Genomic DNA, 12,864 nt, shown 5'->3' on the forward strand with positions numbered 1-12,864 from the left:
ATGCACCACAGGAATTACTGGACTACTCTTTCTCGAAAGGAGTATTTCACAATGAATGACATCAGCAGGATTGCCAAAGTAGGTCATTTGAATTGTAGTGAATGTGGCTAGCCTAAAATGCATTGTTCCCTATACAGACATGAAATCACGCAAAAACATCCACAAATGCCATGTGTGGGAATAGAACCCCTACAATAGTTCTATATCACACTACAGCATGAAGCTGTTATAGGATGCACCATGGGCACTGCTGGAGTAATCTTTCCCCAAAGGTATATTTCACAATGACTGACATCAGCAGGATTGCCAAAGTAGGGCATTTAGATTGTAGTGAGTGTGGCTAGCCTAAAATGCATTTCTCCCTACACAGACATTGAAACACACACAAAACATCCACAACTGCCATGTGTTTGAATAGAACCTCTACCAGAGTTCAATATCACTACAGCATGAAGCTGTTATAGGATGCACCATGGGGATTACTGGAGTACTCCTTCCCCAAAGGTGCATTTCACAGTGAATGACAGCAGGATTGCCAATGTAGGGAATTTGAATTGTAGTGTGTGTAACTAGCATAAAATGCAGTGCTCCCTACACAGACACACACACACACACGCACACACTCACACACACACACACACACACACACACACACACACACACACACACACACACACACACACACACACACACACAGAGTTGTCAAGTCTGGGATTAGAACTCCTGCACAACTATTTTATCACACTACAGCAGTACACAGTTATTGGACATGTCACAGAGATTATTGAGCTACAACCTTCCCAAAGGTGTATTTCAAGGTGGATGACATCAGCAGCCTTGCCAAAGTAGGGCATTTGAATTGTATAGAGTGTGACTAGCTTAAAAAGCATTGCTGTCTACACACACACACACACACACACACACACACACACACACACACACACACACACACACACACACACACACACAAAGTTGCCAGGTCTGGCATTAGAACTCCTACCTAACTATTTTATCACACTAAAACAGTACACAGTTATGGGATGCGCCACAGCAATTACTGGTCTATGGCTTTCCCAAAGGTATATTTCAAGGTGGAGGACATCAGCCGCCTTGCCAAAGTAGGGCATTTGAATTGTAAGGAGTGTGAATAGCCTAAAAAGCATTGCTCTCTACACAGTTGCAAAGTCTGGGATTAGAACTCCTACCTATTTTATCACAGTACAGCAGTACACAGCTATAGGACATGCCACAGAGATTACTGGGTTACATCCTTCCCAAAGGTGTATTTCAAGGTTGATGACATCAGCAGCCTTGCCAAAGTAGGGCATGTGAATTGTATAGAGTGTGACTAGCCTAAAAAGCATTGTTCTTTACAGCGACACACACACACACACACACACACACACACACACACACACACACACACACACACACACACTCACTCACTCACACAGTTGCCATGTTTGGGACTCAAACTCCTACCTGACTAGTTTATCACAGTACAGCAGTACGAAGTTATAGGATGCACAACGGAGATTACTGGGCTACAACTTCCCGAAAGGTGAATTTCACAGTGTATGATATCAGCAGCCTTACCAAAGTAGGGCGTTTGAATTGTAGTGAGTTTGACTAGCCTAAAAACCATTGCTCTCTGCACAGACAGAGACACACAGTTGCCATGTCTGGGATTAGAACTCCTACCTAACTAGTTTTCACACTACAGCAGTACGCAGTTATAGGACGTGCCACAGATGTTACTGGGCTACAACTTTCCAAGAGGTGTATTTCATAGTGTATGACATCAGCAGCCATGCCAAAGTAGGACATTTGAATTGTAGTGAGTGTGACTACCCTAAAAAGCATTGCTTTCTACACAGACACACACACACACACACACACACACACACACACACACACACACACACACACACACATTTGCCATGTCTGGGATTAGAACTTCTAACTAACTAGTTTATCACACTACAGAAGTATGCAGTTATAGGAAGCACCACAGAGATTACTGGCCTACACTTTTCACAATGGTGTATTTCAAAGTAGATGACCTCAGCAGGCTTGTCATAGTAGGGCTCTGGGGAGGGCAGTGTGTGTGCATGGGCCATAACCCACTCATCTAAAGGTTGACAGACCACATGCGTGCACATGCAGGGTTATATTCCACAGGTATGTGTATACAGCTCCTAGCTGACTACTTCCTTGCACAGTCATGTTGCACAGCTAGCACTTGCACCACTTAGTCCATAATGCTGACAGATACCAGTGGCTAAGGTCTACAATGAGTAACATCTGAACCTCATGTGGTTTTAGCCATTTGGCTGTGTCCTGGGTGGGACAGGCCTCATAATGGATGACCCCTTGTGACAGTCACTCTCTTCCACACATCTATGTATGTCTACTTTGGCTTATTATAGTGTGTTGACCTTGGATATATGCCTGTATTCCTATCCAGTGTGTGTGTGCAAAGCATGGGTGGTGCATACTGAGTAGTTTCTGCACTAACATCTGCAACTGCCAGATATGTCTGATCCACTGTTGTTTGCAGACATGGCCTTCATTTTTTAAGTGTGTGAGCTTTGTGTTGTACACCTACAGGTAGCATACTGTTTCTGCAGGGTATCCATCGATCATTTGGCAATAGGGGGACAAACTGTGCAGGGAATAGTGTGTACTATAGGTGATTGTGTCTGTGCTGCTTTAGCTGCATAGTACTGCTGTTAGCAGAGATATTCATAGACATGTGTACTGTTATACACAGTGTTTTCTGTCCTCATGTACTGTCAGGTAGACATTCTTGCTCACAGTGATGACTTGGGGGACAAGGGTGACTGCAGCTGTGTCCAATATTGTGGCAGACACCTATGTATTCATGGTAAGTTATGCTATTCTGGAGGGGGAGCTGCAGACTTTTGGTGCTGGGTTTGTGCATCCGGTTCAGCACCTTGGTACAGTGCTGGCAGAGGATCCCATACTTGTCCGCCCATCAACATGACATTATGGGCTTATCTTGCTGTGGCAATACCTCACAGCTGTACAGATTTGCACAGGTTAACCAGAGACAGGGGCCATGGGTCAGGACATGTACCCTATTGTGGTGTATGGGCAGGTGTGTAGCCACCCATTTATGTGTTTGCAGCCAGGGATAGTAAGTGCACACAGCTTGGTGTCAGACCCTGTACATTTCATGCTGGCCAAGCTCCCACACCCCCATCTGCTATTCTAACCTCTTCCATACATTATGCATACATTCTCTGATACTTTCCCTTAGGGTATCACCCCATCACAGGTGTGTGTTGGTGTTGGCCCACAGTTCATGCAGTGGGACATGGTGGACATGTTACTGTGGTTTGTCCACATGGCCTTGCATATGGCTTATGTGGAGTGTGTTATGTTGTTATTTGGATGTCCATGACATAACATGCATTGGCAGTATGTGTAAGACACAGGCCTTTGGTAGAAGGCTGTGGGGCATTAGGTGTTGCTGAAGGCCAGATGTGGCAGGTCGTTGCATTCTATCTGTCCTACAGTCCCAGACCACCATACAGTATATTCCCCTAGGGTGACAGGGTAGGTGTGATAGGTGTTCATGCCAATACCTTCTATCAGTCTTCACCAGGTGGTGTTGATGCTGGCAGGGTGCTAACTACAGCTAGGGACACACCCACATGGGAGACCTGTATTGTATGCTGCAGACTTCCATTATTGCCATATACAGGTGGGGTCTTACTCTACCCATTCCCCACAACAGGGATATTACCAGAGAGGCGCCTGTGGGTGGTGTTTGCATGGCTGGGTGCATGTGTGCTATGGACACTACTTGCATCTGACACACAGATATGCATGGGGCATTCCAGTTATGCTGGCATGTGCAGGGACATCATCTGATTCCTAATACATCAGTCCTACCTCCTTTGTGATCTGCAGGTGTTTGGACAGACTTCACCGGTATCCCCTACTACAGGTCCAGTTACTGTGATGCATACCTGTATGTACAAATCCAAGGGTGTCTCCATTTCACAGTGACACAATATATACTGTATGTCTGGGGTACTTTCCTCTGTGTACTGCTTGTATATCTAGCCCAACAGCCATGCCATGTCATTCTTTCAGATGGTGACACATATTACCACCATACATTTACAATGGTTTACTGCTAGCATGTGTTATACTGGTGGGGATTGTCTTTGGCACTGCAGTTATGAGAGCTTATCCCTGTCATCAGCAGTAGTGGGCAATGGCCACTAGGTCTTACCTCAACATGCATACATACTGACCACTCTCACACATTATGAAACACACACCATCCTAACACACACAGACCTGCATATTGTTCAAATACTACTTCCTATCCTGCTACCTTGGCCACCTCTGGGCATGTGTGCTCCACTCATATTATACCTAATCATACATATTACTACATTTCTACACAGGATTGGGGGGAGCACACCCGATTGTCACTACATTTCTGCACTGGATTGGGGGAAGAGGCAGACCTGTCTGTTTCCTGATGTCTATGAAGGAGTGGGGGGGCACACCTGACTGTTACTACATTTCTACACAGGATTGGGGGGTACACCTGACTGTTACTACATTTCTATGCTGGATTGGGGGTAGGGGCACATATGACAGCTTCTACATGTCTACATGGGAGTGGGGGGCAGACCTGACCTGACATATTAGTGTCTGACTTGTCTGACTTCCTTCCCTTCAGAACTAACATCCCACTGCCTGACCTGCTGTAGTCTGTCTGTGTAGCCCTGGGGGGGGGTTACCCATAGGCATCATTCAGAGGCAATAGCACAGGCTCTGTCTGTATTTGTCTACTCCTGTTCTGCTGGCTGAGACTGTTGTATGGTATGTGAACCTCCCTGGCTGGCATGTTTGAGTCATATGGACACACGTCATCCAGCACATTTCCTGCAGTGGGTTTTGTCACCCTGTGTAGTACTGGCTACTATGGTGACTACAGTATGTGTTACAGATGTCATAGTGCCACCATGGGTGTCTACTATCTGCTGCCATAACATTAGCCACCAGATTCCCTTGCATGCTCAGATCTATACCATAGATACAGGTAACAACACATTCTACTCTATTTGGAAATTGGTAGGTTGATTGACTTACCTTGTGGGTGTACCAGGATTGTGGATGGTGCTGGAGGGCTGCCTATGTCAGATGCACATAGTACACTCCCTATACATGGTTGAACACAGGTAGTGTCATGTTTGGCATCCCTTTTACTGTATGTGTGATTCAGAGAGAGGTGTCATTCCCTGGGTCTCTACAGTGTCAGTGTATGTGCTATGAGTTGCCTCTTTGCCAAGGCCAGGGCATACTGGGCACGTCTGCATCTGCTTACTAGGGCAGGCTCAGGTTTTTCCTCCTCTGAGTCACTCTTTGACTGTGTAGGCCTTGGCATTGGTGGAGGGCTGTGTGGCCCTGCCCTGTGCTGTTCCTGCTGCAGCTGTTTCTGCAGGATCATATTGTCTAGTATGGCACATACTATAACAATCTGAGTGCATGTAGCTGGTGAGTACTGCAAGGCTCCACCAGATGTGTCCATGCACTGGAACCGTAACTTGAGCATCCCAAGCACATGTTGTATTATAAGTCTGGTCTGTGCATGTGCCTCATTATGGTGTTCTTGTTCAGGAGTGTGTGCGCATTCCTGATGGATGTCATCAGCTGCGGCTCCATTGTGTAACCAGCATCCCCCACTAGGTGACCGTAGGGGATGTCCCCATTGGCACATCCCTGGTACACACAAACTAATAACCAGAATGAACACACCACAAGGAAACAACCACCGACCAGGAGAACAATATCCAAAATGCAAGCAAGAGCCACGTTGTATCAAAAGGCCAAGGGCCAAGTTTAATGTTTAGTTCCAATGAATAAAACATTGACCTAGGTTTTGTCTCAACATGAAGACTTCCTCAGAACAAATTACACAAATACAACATTCCCTTATATATCCACCCCTTCCCAATTAATCAATTAAATCAATTAAAAAACAATAATTGCATATTCACAATTCATTACAAGCATAATAAATGACAACTTAAAAATATATATACATGTATTGTATCAATGTATTTTAAAATTTTAAAATGTTGAGTACTTTATAAAAATCTAAATTTTAATAAAACAAGTAACAGGCCATTCTTTATAATTTTATCCTAAGATATACTTCAACTTTAATATCGGAGCTATGCTGATACTATCATTAATTCAGGGACAATTTGTGGCATCTAATCTTAACTGCCACTTCATTTCACAGATATCCAAATGTACATCAAGAATACTTTCTTGGTTATCCTTGTTAATCTGTTGTATAACACAAAACTTGAAATTATGTCCCGGATGTTGCCCTATATGTCTGACTAATGCATTGGTAGTTTTCATGGGTCTAATATCCAATATGTGCTCACTTACCCTTTCTCTAAGGTATCTGCAAGTTTTCCCAATATAAAATGCGGGACATTGACCGCATTTTGCCAAGTATACTACGTTCTTACTGTAACAATTAAAATGTCCTCTGATACATATATGGGTTCCTACAACACTAATTCTATACCCAGTTGTCATAATATACTTACACAAACTACATCTACCACATTTAAAACACATTTAAAATTACCCAATTATCGACTAATACTGGGACTATCATAGACTCCCCTTTCCAATAAGTCCTTAAAGGATCTATTTTTTCTAAACACATATTTAGGGGCCATCCCCATCTTTGTCTCAACATTATTATCCAACTTTAATAAACTCCAATTTTTCTGAATAATATGTGTAATTACATATGTGTCATGATTATAAGTTGTTATGAAATATAATTGCTCATTTCTTTCCTTCCTGGGATTTTCTCTGTTGCCCAATTTCAAACTACCTTCCTGTGTCTCCGGGAAATTTCACTTTAATATAACTTCATACATGCCACCTTCTCTTTTACAAAAAATTTCATCCCTAATGGACCTACATAATGCAACTGGATAACCCCTTCTAATGAACATATTCATTATAAAATCTAATTCATTAATGAATTCCTGATGTTCATTAACCATTCTGGCAGCCCTCACCATTTGACCTTTAACAATAGATTTTTTTCTGATGGTGAGGGTGCGAGCTTTGATAGTCAAGACAGGAATTAGAACAGGTGGCCTTCCTGTGAATCCCAGATTTTAAATGCCTCCTATTTCTATCCACTTTCAAATTTACAATTAGATAAGACAGTTCTGTGCTACTATATTCATGAGTGATTTTAAGGAACTCTACTGTGTTATTAATATATTCCACAAATGCCTTTAGTCTCTCTAAGCTATTTTCCCAAACTATAAAAATGTCATTCAAAAAATGTGTGTATTGCTTTCATATGTATGTTATATTCACTAGGAAAAACATATTCCTGATCCCAAAATGACATTACATTGTTTGAATAAATGGGGGCACAGGCTGCCCCCATCACAACTCCTGTAACCTGCTTATAAAAATGGCCTTCAAAATACAAAAAGTTGTTACATAACACAGCCTTCATAAGAGTCACATACACATCGGTGTGGTCCTGGTTAAACATACCTGTTCTGACCAATTGATTTTCCAACCATTCCAATCCCACCACATTAAGAATAACCAAAAACAGGTTACAAACATCTTTAGTGAGCAGGATCATATCCTCTGTAATGTTAATCCTATTTAACTTGTGCAAAAAATGCCAAGAATCTTTGGTAATGTAATCAAATTTGGTCAACCCTCTCTGCAAATGGTGGTCAAGATATTTACTTATAAAACATGTCTTGCTATGTTTACTATCCACAATTGGCCTAAACTTGATATTATTTAAGCCTTTATGTAGTTTGGGTATACCAAAAATGTTACTAACCATGGGATGATCATTTTTCATATAATTATAATCAATTTCATTAATTTGCCCCTGGAATAATAAATCATCAATCAACAAATCTATTTTCCAATATGCAACATGAATTTCATTTAAACTACTCTCCTCGTATGTATCCTCTGGCAACATGTTCAGCATGTGATCAATATAATCATTTTTGTCCATAACCATGACCCCATTACCTTTGTCTGATTTCATTAAGCGTATCTCTTTGTCTTTCACCTGATCCATTAATAAACTCTCCTCCTTCTTGGTCATGTTACTATAATGATCATTATTCCTACTTTTCATATATTCTCTTATATCAATTTCACATGCCCTTTCAAACAAAGTTACCATATGGTTGGTAGGTGGATTAAATTTACTAGGTTTCTTAAAAGCATTAACAGGTCGGTTAGTATTGTCAGTAAACCACATCCTGATGTTCATTTTCCGAACTAACATTTTTAAATCTACCAACGTTTCAGTCAACATGCCTTTCCTACCTGGTACAAAGGTAAACCCTTTGGACAGTAATTCAGCATATTCAACCCCAAATTCTTTTTTAGAATAAGTGTACACTTTGTAATCACCATACACGTTAGAAATCACAACAGGGTCACTATGCATTTCAGATTGACTTGTCTCTTGTATTACATCAATAAGTCTGGTCAGATATGCAACATTGCTCATGTCCCCACAATAATTTTCATTAACAAATTCCATAACATTGCCATTAACTAGTTCTTCACATGTCCCGCAACAGTTATTTAAAACTGCTGCTCCGTTAATACTCATGTTTGCATTTGAGCTAACGCTAGCATTTACTGGTAAAATGTCGTCGTTTTGAATAGTCACATCTCCAACTGCACTTTGTATCTCACACACTTGAAAACTTGAATTACATAAATGTATTTGGTCAAGGGGTATCTGACTGTTACTGTCTAAGCACAATGATGAATCATGAATTTCGTACACACTTACTTGAAATAGCGAGTCCACAAACACATCTACCTCCATGTTGTCTGGTGATGGCTGTATACTTTCTGCTGATAATTTCACTTTTTTGATTGGGCTCCTTGCTCCATATACGATTTATTCTCTTCCCTTCTCGATTGCTGACCATTCTGTCCTCTGTTGCGCAATCTGTCGGAATGCCTGGGTCCTCCTTCTAAAGGGTGTTCATTTGCCTTTGATTATAATCGTTTAGTTGAAATGTCACTTCCTGTTCACATTGCTCACCGTAATTAGCTGACTCCATATGTTTGCCATGGTTACCTCCCAATAAGGGATACATCTTGTTGTTACCATACTCTTCAGTATCTCTTTTTATTTTATGTAATTTCCTTTGAAAGATAGTATGACAATTATTGCCAATACTATCCAACAAATTATTGTAATTGGTTTGATAATGCCCAAAGTTTAAGTCATTCAATATAAAGTCATTTTCACGTTCTAATTCATTCATTCGCTGTGCTATCACTTGATCATTGTATTAAATCATAATTCCCATTAGAGCTGTACCTGTGTGATCAAACAACTGGTGTACTTCATTCAACATTTCACTATTACCTTCTATACCGTTAGGGTACCTCCATAGCCGCAAACCTCGTGGCATCAACCCTAACTCTATATTTCTCTGCAAATACCCATTTTCTAATTGTAATTTTCCATACCAAACAACTTTTTTTCAAATGCTTTAATACGGTCTATTAATGTCATATTGATTCTGGCATTAAAGGTGTCCTTGTTGCTCATATCAATATGAAAGTTGAAATTGTTATTTTTCCATTGCACTTTATCAACGTCTATAGCCTTATCCATTGTAGACTTACCCCCAGCATGGGCGTGCATTCCAGCATTGATGTTTAATTCACCCATGACAGAACTGGGGGCTTGAGAATTGGGAGAGGGCTGAGTTAAGGGAAAACCCAAACTTCCAAACAAATTGTTTGAGGCCACAGACTGCTGTCTATCCACTAGGGACTTAATCTGTGCTGTGTGCTTCATAAATTGCTGGTTAATGTTTTGCAATAGTTCTGCTATGTCAGAATTGGAATCCACATTCACCATGTCAAAGGTGAAATGATTCACACGAACTAATAACCAGAATGAACACAACACAAGGAAACAACCACCAACCAGGAGAACAATATCCAAAATGCAAGCAAGAACCACGTTGTATCAAAAGACCAAGGGCCAAGTTTAATGTTTAGTTCCAATGAATAAAACGTTGACTTATGTTTTGTCTCAACATGAAGACTTCCTCAGAACAAATTACAGAAATATAACACTCACTTATATATCCACCCCTTCCCAATTAATCAAGTAAATCAATAAAAAAACAATAATTGCATATTCACAATTCAGATTGGGGGGGGCATACCTGACTGTTACTACATTTCTACACTGGATTGGGGGGGGCACACCTGACTGTTACTACATTTCTATACTAGATTGGGGGTAGGGGCACATCTGACTGTTTCTACATTTCTACATGGGAGTGGGGGGGCACACCTGACTGTTACTACATTTCTACACAGGACTGGGAGGGGGACACACCTGACTGTTTCTACATTTCTACACATGATTGGGGGGGCACACCTTACCATTTCTACATGTCTACATAGGATGGGGGGGCACACCTGGCACTTGCACACATTTGCAATGACTGTACTGGTATGCCAGGTACTCCATTTCATTCTGTATTCTAACCTATCATCCTGTGTAGAGGCATATCAGTGTACTACAGGTATTAGCTTTGGTTGCCCTACATATTAGTGTCTAACTTCCTACCCTTCAGAACTAACATCCCACTGCCTGACCTGCTGTAGTCTGTCTGTGTTGGCCTGGGGGGGACTTTACCCATAGGCATCATTCAGAGGCGATAACACAGGCTCTGTTTGTATTTGTCTACTCCTGTCCTGCTGGCTGAGACTGTTGTTGGGTATGTGAACCTCCCTGACTGGCATGTGTGAGTCATATGGACACACATGTCGCCCGGCACATTTCCTGCAGTGGGTTTTGTCACCCTGTGTAGTACTGGCTACTATGGTGACTCCATTATGTGTCACAGATGTCATAGTGCCACCATGGGTGTCTACTATCTGCTGCCATAACATTAGCCACCAGATTCCCTTGCATGCTCAGATCTATACCATAGATACAGGTAACAACACATTCTACTCTATTTGGAAATTGGTAGGTTGATTGGCTTACCTTGTGGGTATACTAGGATTGTGGAAGTTGCTGGAGGGCTGCCTATGTCAGATGCACATAGTACACTCCCTATACATGGTTGAGCACAGGTAGTGTCATGTTTGGCATCCCTTTTACTGTATGTGTGAGTCAGAGAGAGGTGTCATTTCCTGGGTCTCTACTGTGTCAGTGTATGTGCTATGTGTTGCCTCTTTGCCAAGGCCAGGGCATACTGGGCATGCCTCCATCTGCTTACTGGGGCAGGCTCAGGTTGTTCCTCCTCTGAGTCACTCTTTGCCTATGCAGGCCTTGGCATTGGTGGAGGGCTGTGTGACCCTGCCCTGTGCTGTTCCTGCTGCAGCTGTTTCTGCAGGATCATATTGTGTAGCATGGCACATATCATAACAATTTGAGTACATGTTGCTGGTGAGCACTGCAAGGCTCCACCAGATGTGCTCAGTACCGGAACCGTGACTTGAGCATCCCAAGCACACTCTGTATTATAAGTGTGGTCTGTGTGTGTGCCTCATTATGGCGTTCTTGTTCAGGTGTGTGTGCATTTCAGATGGGTGTCATCAGCCACGGGTCCATTGTGTAACCAGCATGCCTCACTAGGTGACCGTAGGGGATGGAGGTGAGGCCCCTGCAGTTGATGTAGGCCCTACCCTGATCACCAGGTGGTGCTTTGATGCATATGTGCATGCAGTCTATAGCACCCACTACCTCAGGGTATTCTGCTATTTGGTGGAAGAGACATATATTGCTGGCCAACACCTCACGCGTGTTGAGGAAATATACGTGCTCACTGGCATGTGCTGACATGGCATCCAGGAACTGGTGAAATACTCTGGATGTTGATGCCTCTGAGATCCCCATGATATCCCCAGTTGAGCTTTGGGAGGTACCTGTGGCTACTATTCCTAGGCCTACACATACCTTGGTATCCACTGGGATGGGTTTCCCTTGGTGAGTTTGGTGCGTCAGGCATGGCCGGCACAGCTCAACAATTTGCTGTAGGAGGTCCATGTCCGCCCTATAGCTCTCCACTATCTCCAGCTCATGTAGCCCCTGGTAGGTTACCCTGGGTCTGTACACTCTTCTCTGTCTCCTCACTGTGGGTTGATAGGCAGCATTCACATCCGCACCTCCCTCAGCCTCTTGCATATGTTGTATGATGCCAGCTGCAGCCCCTATCATTTTGTACTTTTGTTTGTTAAAAGGTCCCCACTTGTATACACCAGTGGTGTAGAGTATGGGAAAAAACAGAGGAGAAGGTGTTTGAATAGTTTATAGTAATGTTCTGGGCTAGGCTGGTCTGCTGCCTGTGTAATTGGCCGATTCTGATACATTTCACCTGCCAGCTATGCTAGTTCTCCTTGATTAACTTCCTTCTACTGTTTTCCATTCCCATTGCCTTCCTGTTTAAGCCTGGGGGTGCACCACACAAACACAGTGCTCAAATGTGCACAGAGCTGCTATTTTTTTCTTTAAAATCTGGTGTGTGGCGCGCACACCCACTTAGGCAATGTAAAGAGTGTTAGGCAGACTCAGACACACCCCCTTGCTTAGCTGTGCTTAGCTAGGAGCAAACCTGAGCCACAGGGCTCCAGTCCACTTACAGTATGCCTGACACCCCCCCCCCCCCATAATATCAGCTAACTCCTAGGCTTGCACCAAGCTGTTCCTGCTCTTACACTGTTGGGACCTGACTAGCACCCTGGGGAAAACTGGGATTCACTATCATTCCCCTCATTTGCATAGGATTGCCT

Source organism: Protopterus annectens, chromosome 8.part0 (genome assembly GCF_019279795.1).
Source record: "Protopterus annectens isolate FY-2018-M chromosome 8.part0, PAN1.0, whole genome shotgun sequence".
Taxonomy (NCBI): Eukaryota; Metazoa; Chordata; order Ceratodontiformes; family Protopteridae; genus Protopterus; species Protopterus annectens.